The following is a 19,969-nucleotide window of genomic DNA, read 5'->3' as shown; positions in this document are numbered from 1 at the left end:
CGCTTGGCTGCTGGTAGATATCATAAAAACAAGTAACTTTTCCCTATAAAGTTTAACTCGAAAGCGCTTAGTTTCTGCGCTATAAGCGCTTAAAATCTATCCTGTACGTATGCAACCCAACACAGCAAACGCTTGCTCTGACATAACTACCAGGGGCGCGTGGCAGGGTTGCCACTAGCGTTCCTCGGTAAGAGAGAAGACTTGAAAACAACAACATGGGAGTCTTGCCTGAGCACAATGTAAAACATTAATGATACTTGCGATGTTGTAAGAAGCATTGACAGTATTTAAAACTGACAAATAATGCGCAGACTGAAATTCAAGATTACTCATTCTAAAATATCTCCATAATTGATTGATTGATTTGGTTTATTTTAATTCGCTCAGGGTGGCGGACATTGTGTCTACCCATGTCAACCCATTCAACCCTGTCAGAACCTCAGAACGGGGACGCAGGTATCTCCCAGCTTGTCTCGCAACCAGTCTACCATTGGAACGTTGGTCCGGTGCTACATCTGGTTTTGATTGGTTGAATTGGTGATTTAAGTCCACTTTATGCACAGTAAGGCTAATCGGGACTGGACCTACAGTTTAAAGTGGGATCCGAACCACTATGTGCCTCCACCGGGACCCCTTGATTACAAGGCGACGACGCTAGGTGCTACATCTGGGCTGGGGCTAGAGTGTAAGTTCATATTACGGGTGGAAATGTAAATTTAGTGTCAAAATGACCATAAGCTGAGCCCTTGTGAAAAATTTAAACACCCGTAACTTAAATAAAAGAAATTGTGTGTCTTTTAAGATTTACATTTCAATGTTTCTTATACAGGGTGTTTCCGGGATGATGATACAAACTTTCAGGGATGATGGAGAAGAGCACATGTATCAATTTGAGATAAGAGACCATGGTCCGGAAACGACTTAGTCGAAAGTTATAAGCGAAAATCGGTGTATGAAGATGTAATACTTTTATAACCTGCACAAGCTTCACAAGCTGTTCCGTGGCCAGCTCGGTCACCTGATCTAAACCCAATTGATTTCTTCTTATGGAGTCCTGTGAAAAGTCTTGTGTACGAGACATCTGTCGAGACTGAAAAGGATCTACTGGCAATAATTCTCGATGCCTGTGACGTTGTTCGAACGACCCCGGGGTTGTTCCAACGGGCACGCCAGAACTTTGTGCGACGATGTCATGCCTGCAGCGAATCTGGGGGACGCCACTTTGAACAACTGTTGTCATTGTATCTGCTTGTGAAACTTGTGCAGGTAATGAAAGCATTACATCTTCATACACCGATTTTCGCTTATAACTTTCGACTAAGTCGTTTCCGGACCATGGTTCCTTATCTCAAATTGATAAATGTGCCCTTCTCCATCATCCCTGAAAGTTTGTATCATCAGCCCGGAAACACCCTGTATGTATGCATTGTCTATGATATTTTTTTCTCGATAGCAGAATGTTTGAAAGTAACTATTTATTTCACAAGTTACCGCTGCATGTTCGTAATGTTAGATGGGTTGCAAAGTGTTCAGGATGATAATGATGATGAAGAAGAACACCACGAATAACGTATTGAATGAAATGGAATAAGAAAATTATAAAACTAATTTTACTTTTCTACTGATGTATGTATATATGTCGGCTGAAATATCAACCAAATTTATTGATTGATTGAATTAAGTTATTTTACGCCGGTTTTCTGATACTTTTGGCTAATAATGAGTGATAATGTGATGAAATTGATGAAGGGGCACTTTCAGAGAACACCCATGGTCAAGCCGGGATTCGAACCTGGAACCCCTGGCGTCATAGCGAATCGCTACAACAGGTAAAGGATTCTACGTACAGAAAGAATGCAAGTAACTTAATACTAGCGATATATTTAACTACAGTAAGCAGTTGTAGAAATAAATTTACTTGTGCATTTAAGATCCATTCTGCATGAGTTTCATTCTTTAGGACTACATTGGTTGGTTGATTTGGTGTTTTAAGTGCACTTTATGCACAGTAAGGCTAATCGGGACTGGACCTACAGTTCAAAGTGGGATCCGAACCACTATGTGCCTGCACCGGATATCGAACCCGGAACCACTTGATTACAAGGCGACAACGCAACCACTGCGCCATCAAGGAGGCCTAGGACTCCATTGGAATTGAATACGGATTTATCGGTGACTACTGTGTGATTTTGAGTTAAAGCACCATTTTGAAACTATTAGCAGTAGTAAAAGGTGTTGAATTAAAATGGTTTATTACTGGCTGTGATTTGAGGTAATGTGTATGTAACAAAGGCGAGAATAACAGGGAATTGGGGGAACCTCCTTACCTTGTGGAACTCCAAGAGTTACGTTGTTGATTGCATAGTAGAGGCATGCATTTGCAATGAATCCCATCTTTAGTGCCGTGCAGGACACTGCGAAGGCAGAAAATGACCGGTGGAATATTTTCAGGGAGGGACTGTGGATATTTCAATCGACGTCATATAGTGTTTCGCTTCACTGAAGAGTACGATGAATGCGGAATAAATTGCAGAAACTGGTTTTTTCTACCGTCAGAGGGAGGTTGGCGCAGAGGAGAGATTGAAAAGGACAATAAACATGTAGGTGGCCTCCGAGTTTGTTGGGTCTCACTTATGGCACACCGTATTGAGCACCTTTGTCTACTGACGTCAGCACGGATTGCTTTCGTTGCTAGGTTAGGCATGCTAGGTTTAGGGCTCAGCATAAATACACGATAAATACAGTGTAATTTTTCTGGGCTTGACCAAAAAGGTATTAATTATTGTCCTAAGAGCCATAAACCTAAGAAACCGAACCTTACATCCCTAGGCAAGGACGTATTTAGATAGGAGATGCAGGGGGTCCGGACCCCCTCCCCGCCCACAGACTTACCAAGTAATAAAATATAATAATGAAAATGTTCTTTTTAGCATTTCTTGTACTATAATCGATATTTTATTTATTTCCTATGAACTTGCAAGACACGGATTAATATATTCGGATCATACTGCTTTGAAGGGTAGTACCAAAGAAGATTTATGCACGCTACTATTTATAATAACATGCATAAAACGTTAATGAGAAACACCGTTATTTATTATTCAATAAATATTCAATTCTTTATCTAAGTACACGCAAAGTGCGACCTTAAGTACACGCAAACTAGATATAGCTATGCTGTTATATTTATATTCTTATAACATCTTTTTAATTATTTATGTAATAATAAAATGCAGTATTAATATATTTACATATTTTAATTAGTATATAATTTAATTACAATTTAATTGTTTTAATTTAAACATTATAATCATTATTATTTCTTAGACACTTGGTTTGGACGCACACTTGGTTTGGACCCACCTTCAGAAATATATTTCTAAATACGTGCCTGTCCCTAGAGTTGCTATCTTTCAGAAGAAGTGAAAACCCGGGACACCACTGACAGGAAGTCAGTTGGGGAAGGAAGGGGGGAACTACCCGTCAAAGTAGTATGTATGTATATACACCATAATTATTATGGATGGTCTCTTCATTTTCTTTACATTTCTTAATAAATGGAAATTTACTTCGAAGACTATCATTAAACTTGCACTTCCATTTCGGTGACATAATGAACTAAGCTGCTATCTCCTAATGTCGAGAAAACTGCGAACTGAACAGATAGGCATCAGAGCACTGACTGCTCGCAGTAAGTAGCTATATACGCAATTAAAGAGAAAACTCAATACTGCAAATAGAAATAAATAAAAATAGAGTTATTGTTAATTGTTGTCCGCAAGTGCATTGAGCGGCGCCATCCTGAATGTCAAAGACCTCTGCAGCACATACTTGTAAATCGACAACTCTTGTATTATTGAGAGGGAGCGGTTCAATGTAGTTAGATTGTTTTGTAAACAATTAAAAATTACGTTAAGGCATTTAAATGGAAATAATGTTTAGGAAAGTACAGTCTTAATTATTTCTGCTTTCTCACCCGATTCCGGGACGTTGGTGAGTCCCGAAGTAAATTTTCGGGACACCGGGACAAATTGTACCACTCCGGAATTGTCTTCGAAATTCCGACACGTATAGCAACTCTAAACATGCCTAACCTAAGAACGAAAACATTTATTGCGACGTCAGTACGCGAAGGTGTTCAATAGGACGTGCGATAAGCGAAACCAGAGTTTGTCCACCATCCAAAGAGGAAAGCAGAAGAAAAAGAAGACTGCCTCGTCGTTTCTAGCTCCTCGAAAAATTCACCTGCGGCCGCAACCTGATATTATCAACGCGAGCACAATTGGAATCTGACAGTCTCTTCAGTCAGAGCACTTCCACGCATTTAGCTCTTTATGTCGCCACAGATGCAGATTGCGGCCATTCAAGATAGTAATCGCCTGACGTAATCTTCAGAAACATTTTATTTTGTACCTTTGTATGGCACCTACGTGAGTTCCGCCATTCACGGTGCACCGTTTTACCATGACAATATGAAATCGTGACATAAACGAAGACCTACAATGAAGACCGTCGACAATAACCAGTTGTGTTTCTCCCTCAATATCTGTATCATAGGAAGGAATTGATTTCCTCGATATTTCGTAATGGTTCCAGCCTCGTGCAGACGAGCCATAATTATAATGCGGAAGTGAAAACATTGACCACAAAGAGACTTCTTGTCCAAAAGGAACAAAAATATGCGGAATATTATTAATAGTTGTAATAGTGATACTGATTCAGAATAACAATTATAACTACCATCCAATATTGATTGGTAGCTTCTCTCCGTGTTATGGTAGTATAGTAATGTAAAATCGCTATTATTACCTAAATGTTTGAATAAAATTGTGCAAGATATCTCCGTCGAGCAGGTGGCTGTCAACAATGTAGTCGTCAATACCTATGTAACGACTTTCTCTACCGAAAAGATATGGAGATCGAATTTACGTAAAGGTATATTTATCTTTCACTTAACATTATGAAAAATTCCAATATATATGCAGTCATTTACGAGATAAATGTAGAAAACCTATTTTCGCAACCATTTATTAAGATGGCGGCGATTTCAAAACTCCTTATTGGTGTCAAATTTGGATATGTTATTCTTCACATTTTTTCTGAATCGTGAAAAATTTATTTCCATTGTTGTTTGTTTAATATATTTTTTTTAGGTTAAGGCAATTTTTTCCTTATCTTGTATGGAGTATAGCAAATCTTCTCTAATTAATTGTGTCGGGATTGAGTGGCGTATTTACGATTTTACTTCTTGGGGGTTCTAAGTTTTTCTTTTCTTTTTTAGCGATTTTTTTCATTGCCAGATGTAAACTCCTAGATTGCATAGCAACTTAGATATGGTGTTAACCAAAATATATATGATATGAAATAAGAATTTCCAAGTTTTACGAAATTATTTGCAAAGAACAAATATGATAACTAGGGGAATATACGTATTTGTATAAATACACGTTTCTTCTTCGTGAAATTCATGTACTTTAAACAAAGTGGAGGTGGGTATAAATACATATATAGAAAGAAATATTCCTCGATGGCGCAGTGGTAGCGTCGCCGCATTGTAATAAAGGGGTCCCGGGTTTTATACCGGGTGGAGGAACATATGTAGATTCGGATCCCACTTCAAACTTTAAGTCCAGTACCAATTAGCCTTACTGTGCATAAAGTGCACATAAAATACCAAATCAATCAATATTATCTTCATTTCCAATAAAATCTTCCATTCGATTTACGAAATGGAAAGCCTCAGTTGCATTCCAAGGTTGTTTCTCTTCATAAAATATAAAGGGAAAATAGTGGAAATAGTTACATTAGGCACAAACGAAATCTTTAATTGTGTACAAAGAAGAAGTTCGATGTTAAAAGTGTTTAATGCAAAGATAAGCTCCACTTATAAATTGTTATATTTTGTAACGAAGAGCGATAAATTATGCATAAACATTTTTGTCGAATAGTTTTATATTGCCTTAATTTAATAATAAGTATTACATACAAATATAATGACGAATTTACAATTTAACTATAACTGACCATTTTAGACAACTCAATGCAAATGACGACTGTTCCATATTCTCGTTTTGATGTTACTATTTATTATTATCATCACATATTTTGGTATTTATATCTTGAGTCTTTAAGTTCACTTTATGTACAGATATGCTAATTGAGACTGGACCTACAGTTTAAAGTGTTTCGAATCTCACTTTAAACTGTAGGTGCGGTCCTGAACCACTATGCGCCTCTACCGGGTACGAATCCGGGACCCTTTGAGTGCAAGGCAAGGACGTTACCACTACGCCATCAGGGAGACTAATTTTGACAAACACACGAAAACCCATGGTACGCATGCGTTGCCGACAGTAATGAGTGGCCGAATTACAATCTTACCTCCGAAGGTTGGGGTACGAGTATTGCTGGGGCTGTTTCCTTGTAAATACCTCTTCATCTATATCTGCCCCGGAAGCATGGAATGCACTAACAAACAATTTTAAATCTATAAAAAGAAGCAACACTTTCAAAATTAATCTGAAAGAAATGCTTCTGCAGGAACAGGAGCAGAACAGTGCTGCATACCAGAATGTAATCGTCCTCCCTTGCCCGGGAAAACAAAAACTACCACTACCTAGATAGAGGCGGCAAAATCTCCCTCGGACAAGCGAAATAGCGTTACGGTCCAGGTTGAGTTCGTGTATAGGGACGGTGACCAACAGTGCATAGCGATTAGCCATATCAAAAAAAACAACATATAATTTCAATTACCATACCTTCACCTGTAGCCGGGAAGCGGCTAGCTGCATACCTGAAAATCACGGGTAGCGACATGCGTATGAAATGATATTGCCCAAATTAACATAAAAATAAAAAGTATATTCTATTCATAACAAGAAAAAAATTAATTTAGTACATGTCCCCACTCTTGCATTCATACATTCTCTCACAGATTCAATCCACGGGGCGGGTCAACAAAAATAATACATAAAATGTACAGGTTTTTGACGACGAGCCCTAATTATTGCATTCGCATTTACTTTCACATTGACTTTTGTTTAATCAGGTCATTTGTGAATTTGCTCCAGTGCTACTTCGTATCACTAGCCAGCCCTTACTTAAGTTTACCTTTAAAAATAGGTCGGTGCGGTGACAATACATTATTTGTCCAGAATAAACAAAAACGTCTCAACAGCAATTACGCTCACGTGGGCGGACGTTTTTCCTTTTACTTGGCCTCACGTGGTCCTAAACATAACAATAACCTCCGTTGAGTGACGCAAACATATACTCTCAAGCGGGCGGGACTTCAACACTCCGCCGCGACGAGCAATTAATATTACCAGGCAAATACTTTAACCATAATCACATACGCGACCTGACGTAGCTAGCAGCGACACAGCGCTGACACATATTAAACTGAACAAACCTCAAATAGATAAAACAATTACGCGGGCGGCGCTTTACCCTAGCAGTACGCACTTCAATCAAATTAAAAAAGGAGCACAAACAACAGTGAACTTAAGAACATCAAAAAAAATCACAAGAAATGAGTGAAATTGACCTGAGACAATTTAAATACAAAATTAAGCGCAACGGGAGTCAGATACGAAGTGTCGAGTTGCGTGGGCGTTTTCAAAACATCGACGAATTTCTAGGGCATTCTCTAAATATCAATCGAGCCGGTACGTGTTGACATTCATACAGATGAATACGTTACCATCTCTCTGGTTCCACGGCGCATCCTGGTGTCTTCGCGGGCGATTGAAATCACTTAGTATGCACACGAAAGGTTTTCCTATTCTTCCTCGGTCGCGACGACGAGAAGGTGAAAGGCGTTCATGCACCTGGTTCCTCGGCGGATCCGTGACGATGGGTCGTCGGCGTCGCTCAGGGAACGTCAATGGGCTCGGCGTCTCTTCCTCTCGGGGTCGGTGAGCATCTCCGTGGCCAGGCGTGATTCGGACGTCGCATCTGGGCGGTCGTTCTTGGCTCGTCGGCGTCTTCTCCATCACCGTCGGACGATCTCAAGCGCCGGGACGTTGACATGGCAGCGTTCGACATCTCTCCCTCTCTTTCTCTCTCTCTCTCTCTCTGTGGCGGCTGGTAGGCATCAGGCGGCGTAGCTCGGGTTTTCGGCATGATGTAGGCATTCGTCGTGGTGTCTCGTCTGGCATCGGGGCGAACCGAGGGTGACCCCTCTCCTCTCTTTCCTTTTAACCGGCCATGATTTTTGATGTTCCTTGTTTCACAAAAACTATAAACTGCGTAAGATTATAACGGAAACACAGTCTCGCTTCGACTTCCTTCAGCGATTGAGGCAAGCACACTCGTATCGACTTACTGCCTATCACACACTGATGTTCGCGAAACAAAACTAAGTCCACGGTATACGGAGATGTAGCACGGAGGTGCTCTCGCTACAAGAATCGCGGTAAACTGTGTGTCAAAATGGCAGGTCCTTCCGTTTTATCCGGATTTCGAAAAAGAACGCTCGACGGTCGTTGAAGGGACGCTTCCGGAGAGGTCATTCCACTTCGCTCCATTGTCTCCCAGCCTGGACAGGGCGTGCTTCTGGTATGGTACGTTCGGATTAGGCCGCCGTCTGCCCGGCGCCCACAGCTCAACTGCAATCTGTGCCCATAAACTGATCGATTATAACCAATTCGATCTGGCATCCGTAATTCTTACTTGATTGCGACGAATCTCCACACATCCGTCCTTGCATACATGTTGCTGCGCTGGTAAAAGTTTCACTTCAGTCCGGCTGCTCGAACCCGAGATATTTGAATGGTTGTCGTTAAGGTCGAATTTCCTAAGTTTTAGACGCGTAACGTGACCTTTCAGGTGCTCGTCCGTCAGACTCGCGACTTCTTCTTACTCCCGTTGGCTTGGCAGATCAAATATATATATACATACAAATAAAAACACTCAATACCTTGACTAAACACATTTTTCACCGCTATGAATTAGAATAATAATAATGAGGCAGGTCGACGATAAATCTGACTGTCACAAGAAGTAAACTGACACTCAACAAACGACTTATATTCTATAGCTGTAACTATTGGTATTTATTACTATCTTTACATTATTTTTTAAAAAATAAAGGCAACCTTCACATTTGTATTTTTTCTCCAGTTTTTCTCTGTTCATATTTTTCTACATTTCTAATTTCTAATTTTCGTAAATTTTTTGTTCTTTCATACTTATATTATTTTATGACCATTATTACTATAATTCAGTGGCGGCGATTCGGTTCCAAAACCGGGGGGCAAGGTGCTAAAACTGGGGGGGGGCAAAGGCAGTATATTTCCCTTTGTAGATAAGATTTAGCATAGTGCGGGGCAAAAGTGGCGAAAAGTAAGGGGACAACTGCCCCCTCGCCCCCTATTCGCCGCCACTGCTATAATTAGTATATTTCTAGTAGGTATATGTGAAATTCTGTATTCCTCTATATCTGCATTCATGTATTATTGTATTATACATACTAATATTTCCTTATGTAACTCATGACATGGGTTAGGTGGTAGAGTAGCCTACAGCTTAACATCGGCCGCTAAATAAAGGTATTATTAGTATTATTATCATCATCATCATCATCAATTCTATATATTCATCCCCATGTAAATAAAAGGGGAAGAAAAGCGACGAAAAATAAGAAACATACTCCCAACATTTTTAATTTGAGAATTTCCCAGTTTCCTAATTAAGTTTCAAGTCTTGTTATTATGATAGTAGCTCTATTTACCAGAGGAAAGTTAAAGAAAGGGAGGGGAGGGAAACAAGAGCGAGCTGAAGGGAAGGGGGGAAGCGAGAAGCGAGTCTGGATTGGTCACGGACGATTAGCCGTTGCAGCAAGTCATGATCCGGCGGCGCCCAAAGCTGGAACACTGGAAGCCGTCATTACTGGAGGAAATGACACTGAATAACCATCTGCTAACAAACACCGCTGCAATTATTGCATGGCAAGGGAAGAAACGCCGGAGATTTATGTTACAGATTAACTGTTATTAGCTAACAGCCTAGCAACGTGTTGTCGCGAGAGCTGCTTTAATGGGGCAGGCGCCTCTTTCGCAGCTTCTTGCTTTAACTTTGATTAGGGGAAAAGTTTTGTTCCATTTGGACAGGAATTTGACTCCCAGGTGCATGCACCCATAATCGGTCATAGGTATAAATGGTACAGGGTGGCCCAAAAAAGATGGCAGGAGTAATGGCTACTTAATACTTTCGGTTACCTTTTTCGGAACACCCTGTATATTTCTGACGGTGTTGTTCTATGTTTCATAACAAACTGTACACAGGGATATGTGATCTTGCCATTCATTAGTTTCACCAGGAAATATTATTTACAGTCTACTAAAATTGTTAATTCAATGCAAATAAAGCGTGATGTAGTAATTAAACCACATTACTTAAAATTAGGGGTGGTATAGAGACGAGACGGCCTCTTTCGAGTTGTAAATTCCTGTCTCGCACTCGGTTGGTTCTTGGTTCACACACGTAGAGGTCTCCTATAAGGTCTCGAAATAATATTGATTTCATTCGATTTTTGTTATTTAGATTCGCTTTTGCTTGATTTAGCGCCGCGTACTGCTTATTATTATCGGTAATATTTTTTATTCATTACAAAAAAACAAGCTTAGTAGAGATCATTACGATTGATTGATTTTGTTTATTTTAATTGGCTTTTCTGTCACTTTTGACTAATCGCGACAATGAGGATGATAATGATGAATCGGGACTGGACCTACAGTTTAAAGTGGGATCCGAACCACTATGTGCCTCCACCGGGTATCGAACCCGGGACCCCTTGATTACAAGGCGACGACGCACAGATATGGACTATTCATTTCAACTAATTAAATGTTTCAATGGATGGACATGTCTCCTGATGCCCCCTTTTACAGATCTTCAGAGGAACGAACCATTCTCATAATTCTCGATCTGACAATTGGTGTTAAGGAAACATTTTCATTATGGCCAGTTCAACCTTTGCTGGGAGGAAACCACTCTCATGAATGATACAGTTTTATCACTGGTGCAAAGGAACAATTCTCAGATATTCCATATGGCAGCCGATACAAGGGAACCATTTCAATGATACTTCCTTGGCCACTTTTGCAGATAAATAATTCTAAACAAAGAAGCCCGGGTTCGATACCAAGTGGAGACACACATTGGTTCAGATTCCAGTTTTAACTGTAGGTCCAGTTCCGATTAGTATATCTGTGCCAAAAGGGGACTTAAAGAAAAACTCAATGAGCTTAAGTTACTTTTAGTAAAGATCGAATTGTTACAGTCAATTAACCCACTGAAATATGTATATTTTTACTATCCATAGAACATATTATGATTAGGTATTGCAAACGCCGATACAACTTGTTCAAACCCTAAGAGTCAAATAAAAGCACAAACTCGTCTCTAGCAGAGGATTATTAAGACACTTTTACTTACTCATTATCAGCTCTTTCGCGACTCTGTTCAATTCTTGCTAAGCCAACGACATTAGACAGTGTTAATGACAAAAAATATGAAAATAAGTTAAGTGTACCCAAAGAACTTGATCCCGCATGGCAAATGAAGCGTGGAAGAAGGCTGCAACTCCCTCTCACTCTCCACCTACCTTCCCCGTGGATCTCCATTGAAAAATCGTAGAACAATGGTATTACAGTGCTGGGCCAACCCCTCCCTCAGCACCTGGTGGTGTCCCAGGTGGAAGGAAGGAGACGGGTGTGACCGTGAGAAAACGTGGAAAGGATTGAGGCGTCGTCACTTACACGCCCCGTCACACAAACACACACACGCACACAAACGCACCGTGGGAAGATGACAAATCACGCCTGTTGCATCTTAGAATCTTTTCCTTCCGCTAGATTTTCAAAGTGCGATTTCTTCCTGAATTAATCACAGGACCTAAAGAATTATTGCATAAATGTAAGCTGTACCATGTATAGCTCATCTGCAGCTATGGAGTGAATGACAGCCTTGACGTTTTGTGGTACTCAAGAGTACCATTTTTGAATTTGCCACTTTTATTTTGTAAACTTCAGTTATACTCGTGAATGTGTAAGAAATTTAAGTCGAGCAGATTATACGAGGAAAGAAAATAAATTCAGAATTGGAAGGGGATGACCCTATTGTTTTCTTAGCGTTCCTCAATGCAAGAGAACCTGGATTTGAATCCTAGTTAATTCACGGAGACGACGACAGAGGGCCTGTGTTCAACTATTCTGCATCCACTGTAAGAATAAAATTAATGTATACAAAATCACGTGGCTGCTGAGAAATAGTTCCTATATGTTAGCTCCAGTGTTATTCTGCCCATGAATACATTGGTCGTAGCTGTACAGCTTACAATATAAGGTTCCACAACTTCAACATAGCAACTACGCTGAGCCTTATGCTTCTAAGAGAGGCACTATATTTCCACGTGCAAGGTTCTTGCACAGATGTCATTCAAATAACCAATAGTATTTCTCAGAAGCCACGTGTATTTGTTTAAATTGACTTACAACGGACAGAGAATAGTCCTCTCCAAATAGACAAGAAAACTTCGTACTGAACATGATTTTTTACAACTATCGCACTTTAACTTGCGATTATATGGATACAAAATTAATGTGACTGATCACCCACCAAATTTTATTTCTACCCCACTCATTTTTTACTGCCAAGGAGCATTTCCCTCCATATCCTTTGTCAATGAACGCCATCGTCGTGTCATGTTGAGAACTGGCACAATATAACAATATACTACATGTGAAAGTTCTGCAGGCTCCTGTAGTAACAAATGAAGACCACGATTTTGTATTTACCGTGTAACTTTCAAATATCTTGTACACGTACGCGGCATATGCATACGACACTTGTGTAGCTGTTCCAGCTTTATCGGGAGTGCAATTGATTAATAAAATATTCATTATCTATATATACATATATTTTTATGCAAATACTAACAATGTAACAATCTGTTGTGCAGTAACATTAAGTGATTGTGTTGAAAGTAAAACATAAACTTCATAAATAAAAAAATATATATGCTTTTATTTAAAAACGTACCACCGAGTTTAAAAAAAAAACAAATATTATAATGAACTAATCTGTAGTCAGACATTAACTACTTTTACTCTTTTGGGCAAGGGGAGAATATACTACTCCTTATGTTCAAATAATAAAATATTGCATTTTCTAAAGTACCAAGGATATTTTGTAAATATGTTAGACATAAAAATATCTAATGAAACTATATTACCTTAATTCTCTTTTGGAAGTGAAATATTACATCTTCGTTTTAATAAACAAACGTGTTCATGGATTATGACCAGAAAGAGTGTTCAAGTTTCTTCATGTGTTGGAAATATTTACGAATTTAAGTATCAAGGGTATGTTTACGTAAATACATTAAAACATTAAAACTAGGATCTCTTATGATGTACAAAATGTTCAACATTAAACAAAAAAGGTTAATTACTTGTTTTGTCAATGTGTACAGAAGGTCGTTCGGGATCTCTGAGGACAATTTTGGAAGGGTGATAACTTCATGAAAACCAATGTCGCCACCAACGATCGTGCTCAATTGGAAAACCAGCATTCCGCGTTATAGCCCGACAACGTAATTTCCATTGCAACAGACTTTTCCGAAGAGTTATCATGTCCAACTTTTCCCACTCCTCCTGACAGGCTTTCCAGAGGCCATTGAGAGTGCGTGGACGTCTCTTTCCTAAGGCCCGTTTTAGGAGTCCAAATGCACAGAAGTCCATGGGTGACCCATCTGGCGCCTTGACCGGAATGTCGCTGTAAGGAATTGCACCGATGCCAGTTTCCACCTCCATTCGCTGTAAGAACAGACGAGTCGAACGGAAGGTATGGCTGGATGCTTTATCTTGGTGCACCAAGACCTGGTTTTTGGCCTTCCCATACAGTGCCGGGATATCTATGTTATAAATGCGTGTTAAAACCTCATCCTGATAGTACGTGGAGTTCACCTTCACATTATTAGCTACACGGCGAATTGCTAGCTTGCCATTATAGCAGTATCCAGCGATGATCATGAAACCCCGTGGAAAACTTTCCTGGCATTCTCGATACGTTTGATAATTGTTTTTGTCGTGAGGGCGGTAGTAAATCGCACGGGGTTTGTGACAGTCACTAAGGTAGACATATGCTTCGTCTAATGTCCCCACATTTTTCCATCTCTACCCTGCAAGATAGGTCTCGTAGAGCTTTCTAGCTTTCGTGCGACGTTCCGCAATGTGACGAGGCAACAGCTTGTGAACTCGCCGCTTATGCCGCATTTCTAGTTGCAGGTCCTTCTTGATTATGGTGTTCACTGTTGACACAGACATTCCCAACTTACGTGCGATACTCCTTTGGGGGGCAGGGTTACCACCTGACACAAGGGCCTTCACTTTTCTCACTATGTCCGGTGTACGACTCGTAGCTGCTCGTGGATTTGCCTGTTTCTTCCCCTGTGGAATTAGGCCCAGTCGGCCTTTGCCTTTTTTGTTCAATACCGCACCGATCCCGTTCTTCAATATCACAAAACCACGCTTCTTGCAAATTCCTTTGATTGCCGAATAGCTATATTTAGCATCGGAAAGGGCTGTTATGTAGCCCTCCCAGTATGGTTCAATTTTCTTCGGCGTCGTTGTAGGTAAATGGCACAACACTCTGCACACGCGTTCTCGGTACTGACGTGACTAAGCATGCACCGTTTGGACGGACTGACGTTGATAACAGCGCCCACAGCGGCTTTCAAAATCGTCACCAGAGATCCCGAACAACCTTCTGTATGTGAACTTAACTCAGTTAACCTCAAAACAATGTAACTGGGCATTATCCTGTAGTGTTTAATAAATAAATAAATAAACTGGCCTCTTACAGGCAGAAAGACGAAACGAATATAATAGATAATTTATAAAAGCACTACAGGTGCTGAACAAGACAGTTGAGGACTAAAAGTGGTAAACGTTGTAAGTGCCAAAAGCGAAAGTGTTGGGAAATCGCATCGTTCAGAACATCAGCCCGTACCAACGTTCATACTAGTGCCTTTTACACGCCGTTTGAACTACTTAGAGGGCTACTAGCCAATTTACCACATTACCAAGCATGGCACATTTCACAGTTTAACGTGGAACGTGTTTGAATTCTTGTGGCACTTACAGCGTTTAACAATTTTAGTCTTCAGTTGTAATAAACTAAAAGCACATTACACGGCACGTTTCTACCCTATACCAAGCCTTTTTCAGACGGAGAACTAAAGAAGACCTGATATAGGGTAGAAACATGACGTGTAAAGTGTTTTTAGTTTATAATCAACTGCCTTGGACAGCACCTGAAGTGTTTTCAATAAGGAAAGAAGGCTTGATAGTGTTACTTCATATCTTATTCACATATCTTATAACACTTATAACAACCATCCCAGTAAAATTTTAATTATTTTATCTAATATGATGAGATTTGCTCATATGGTTGCTTTACAAATGATATTTCATTGTAATCATACGGATTGAGGTCATAGGTAGGGTCAAGAAGGGAAAGTGTGTTTTTATTTCCGATTCAATTTCACATTATCAGTAATAGTAATCACTGAAGAGTTCCTAATTGTCATCCGACAAACAACTTCCTCCCCCAGAGTCTTGTAATAACACAAAGTAATTACAGTAATTCACAGTCAATCTTCCCCAATTTACTCTCAATTTGGCAGCTTGAACTGAAGGGAAAGCAATATCGGAGATTCTCGATTAGTTATTGTATTGTCCAAGTGAATTGAGTTGAAGTAACGGACATGAGAGAGAAAAGTTTGAGCTCGAAGTGGTAGGAAAAAAGTGAAGGAATTTTCCTTTGCCTGCAACAACGGCTCAATTTGTATCTGTCGTACTTTAAAAAGTTGGTGGCATCGTTAAGACCAACAGAAAGAAACGGAAAGGAAAGGAATCCGACCTAAAGGCATGCATTCCATGGCTTTTCCTGTGTTCCGTTATTAGACGAGAAGGAAGCAAGTTGTCAAGTGCTACCGCAGGAAATTCATCCATACGGAACAACAAGTATTTCTTCTCACTTGTCTGAGCTTACTTAGGTTACCTATACAGTAAAGTGTAGAATTGAGAAAACTTGGTGATATTTTCAACCCTCTCACGAATCATAAGATTTAAATCCTTATTGAATAATATTAATAATTTTTATTGTTATGGCATATTATTAACACAGGGTGTCCAAATAAAACTATATCTATAGTGGCCCAAATGAAAATGAGACCCATCTGTGCCTTCGGATTGAGGGCGGTTATTTCCAACATATGCTGGAAGTAATATCTTCGACAATATTGCATTAAATATAACTCTGCTTATTTGATCTTTTCATTTGGTACAGTTTTGCTTGAGCCACTATGGGTATAGTTTTATTTGAACCAGCCTGTAGTATTAACTTTAAAAATCCAATCTCCAAACTATTCCTCAAATCTTACATACCTAACATTAAAAGTAGATTACTTATTTAAGTTAAATTGTAAAATTATTGTACAAGACAGTTATAAACTATTATGTACGTTAAATGTGGCTATCTACATTATAAATCATAGCTATATGTGACTACATATACAATATTTATAGATACGACCAACATAAACAAAGTTAATGGAAATAAGGCATGCAGTCATTCATGTTGTTTTGTTAGAGTTTGTCTGTGGCATAACTTGCTGAAGTACTTAGGTCAGTGATTCTGGTCATGTTAACTTGTCTGGTGAAAAAAGTTATAATATTGCTAACAATGGTTGTGCTAAAAGTACTAAAAGTTGTTATTTATACCTTAATTTACGCAGTGTACGTATAAAAGAACAAACATTTTAAAACTAGTTGAAATTAGTATTTAGAAATAAATTATAAGAATTGCCATAAAATTATTGACTATAACATATATCGTTAAAATAAACTATTTTTTTACTACAGAAATTTCTCAGGCTAGAGGTTACATAGGGGATAAAGATTTTGAGCACCGACATACAATAGATGAATTTGTGATGACTTTTTTGAATGTAGTCTTATCTACATTAGATATCGCATTTTTCTCGTTCTCTTGAGAAATTGCCATGTGGTCAAAAGTTTCTGTCAACTGTACCAGATGAATGTAATCAACTTTCGGCAAATACATTTTAATAATTTTCGAAATACGTATGCTCTAAGATTGGAAGAAATTTTGAACCATTTATACGGACAACTACGTATGTTATTAGTGGCAGAGTGGCAAGCACAACTCGCCACGACTCTAGGAGTCCCCGGTTTGAATCCCGGCAAGGGATGGCTGTTCTTTGCGAGTGTCTCTTCATCAATTTCATCATATCATCATTCATTCTCATCTTCGCGATGAACCAATATTGGCAGAAATGCGAAGTAAAATACAACCAATCAATCAAATAAAGAAATACTATTTTAAATAGTTTCCAAACATTCACTTTTTCTCAGGTAAGTTCCGTGACATCTCGAGATTACCCCATCAAGTTCCCGCTCTAAGAGACTGGAAGACAGACCATCATTGCAACCCATACACAATTTTGGGAAATTGGAAAATCACGATCCTGTCGATATAAATGAAAACGTATCGGCATTATCAGGTTTCGCCCTACCAAGAAGAGTACGTTCTTGAGGTGGATGGAACAACAAAGAACCCAGGGACTCCCAACAATGACTCGTGACCTGGAGGCTGTTCGGTGGCTAAGGGAGTAAGCTGCTACCTCATCTGAATATTCAACGGACTGCAGTAAAATCTGTCGCAGTTGCTATCTGGGAGCAACCTGGAGGAGAAGGCAATTACGCTTTGTTTGTTGACGATGAGAAACCTGACAACATCGCAACCAGAAACTTTGGGTGTTTCCTGACTCGCCTAGGCTAATCTCTTGCCTTATCATTCTTCATCTTCTTCCTCTGCTCGCTCGGACTGGACCAAGGAGGAAAAACGCCTTCGACTTGCGACCACCGAAAGGACCCCAGCGTTTGCCCGTTTTCTGTCAGACATTTATATTAAATCATTTGTTAGAAGTTACTCCGACCGGCCAGTAACTTCTATAGAAATAAAATACGAACAGAGAAATGTGCTATTGATTTAGATGGAGCTAAGGCAGAACTCACCACACCGAACAATGTTGTTATGTGGTACTTCACCATTATTTTATATTTCATGGTCAAAACACACTCTAGGGCGTTTGACTAAGTATGAAACATTGTTTCACTGACCACAAGTGATATTAGTGAAATTTTAATAAAAAAACTTTACACATAATGGATATACATGTTTATATATGTGAAGTCTTATTATTCAAATATAATGCTGTGCTTGTGCAGTTCAAGATACATAATAATACAGGGTTATTCAAAATGATTGTTGAGGTTTGATTTTTTTTTCTGGGTAGATCACGAAACATCTTATATTTATAACCGCGCCAATCGATGGAGACAATAAAAGATTTATTTCGTTACACATAGTACCCAGTAGATATGTATTTGGCCGCTAGGAGACAGGCTTACAAGATGGCAGGTCACGGATGTGAGAAGCCATTTTTTGTGCTCGAATTTCATTTCATTGTCCAATACGGAGCGTGGTGCTGATCACATCACATCCAAAATGGCAGAGATCGAGAATGTGTGGGACCCTACCCTAACATCCCCTAAAAGTACCTTCACGGCACGGTACTATATACACGGGGAACTTTACCTTTACTACCATTGACCAATACACTTCTGAGGAAGTGTGATCATCAGGTGTTAGCTATGTATATATTGTTTGTTTGAATTCTTGTTTTCAGTCCACTTTATGTACAGATAAGCTAATATATGTATACATAAACAATAAACATACATATGCGAAAACGAACACTATATTTATTTATTTTTGCGCAGATACGTTATCTACTACATCTGATCTTTGAGCACTTATTCTATTATAACGTTAAGTACTGGCCCCCGTGGGGGAGTGGTTAGCACATCGCGCTAGACGCCAGGGGCATGGATGTTTGTGAGTGTCCATTCATCAATTTCATTATGTCTCTCATCCCCATGTTCACAAATTAGCCAAAAGTGGAACAAAAGGGGCAGTAAAATAAAGTAAATCAATCAATCATTCATATAACGTTAAGTATCCCAATACTAAAGTGTGCGGCCGAGAAATGTTTCCATATGAATATACTTACAGCAATCTCTATTTGCCGACCATAAAAGTATGAAACCCATTGAAGCGTGTCTTTATGTTGGAAAAGGGTACCAACTGTCTTCCATTAAAAGCAACCATTAGACAATAAGTTTACAGCTTTATTTAAAGTTAAGCTTTAACTACACTGGTCGTGGTTAATTTGCAACCCGTACCCTTCCACGTGCATCACTTCATTTGAACTTCTGCACAATTGGCCGATATGTTTCTTTTTTCAGTCAGAGAGGATGGTTCGTAGAAGACGATGGATTTGATAAGATTGTAAAAGCAAAATCTTGGAGGAATTCATCTCGTGGTCAGGTATGCTGGATTGCTACTGGTAGATCCACCTCGTAAACTATATTGCCCGCGCAAGATGTACAAGAAGATTGGTTTTCATTATCAACCACGCGGCAGAAGCAATTGCGCCTAAAATGAGTGGACCACTTCCAGCCTCGCTGTTAATTGCAATCTCCTTGTGTTCTGATGTAAAGGCATATAAATTATCACTTTCCCAGCGCTTTGATTTTGCAACCATGTTAGCCACCTTGAGGCATTAACAAGCAAATAATCTTGGCGCTTCCCTCCAACTTTTCTTGCTCCAACCATCTTTGTTGAATGGACAAATAAAGTAATAGACTTCAAGGCGACTGAGCTTAAAAGTGTTTTGTAATCGCCAGAAATTAAGATGCTAGGTAGGAAGAGAACAACTTGTCAGTTGATTTCTGAGGGCTACTTTAACTAAAGACGAGTCATACACACTACAATAACCAAATGAACTAGAGCAAGAGAAATTTTTGAGAATTCA

This window comes from Lepisma saccharinum, chromosome 25 (assembly GCF_977018435.1).
Source record: "Lepisma saccharinum chromosome 25, izLepSacc3.1, whole genome shotgun sequence".
NCBI classification, from domain to species: Eukaryota; Metazoa; Arthropoda; class Insecta; order Zygentoma; family Lepismatidae; genus Lepisma; species Lepisma saccharinum.
This window is presented reverse-complemented; position numbering follows the sequence as displayed.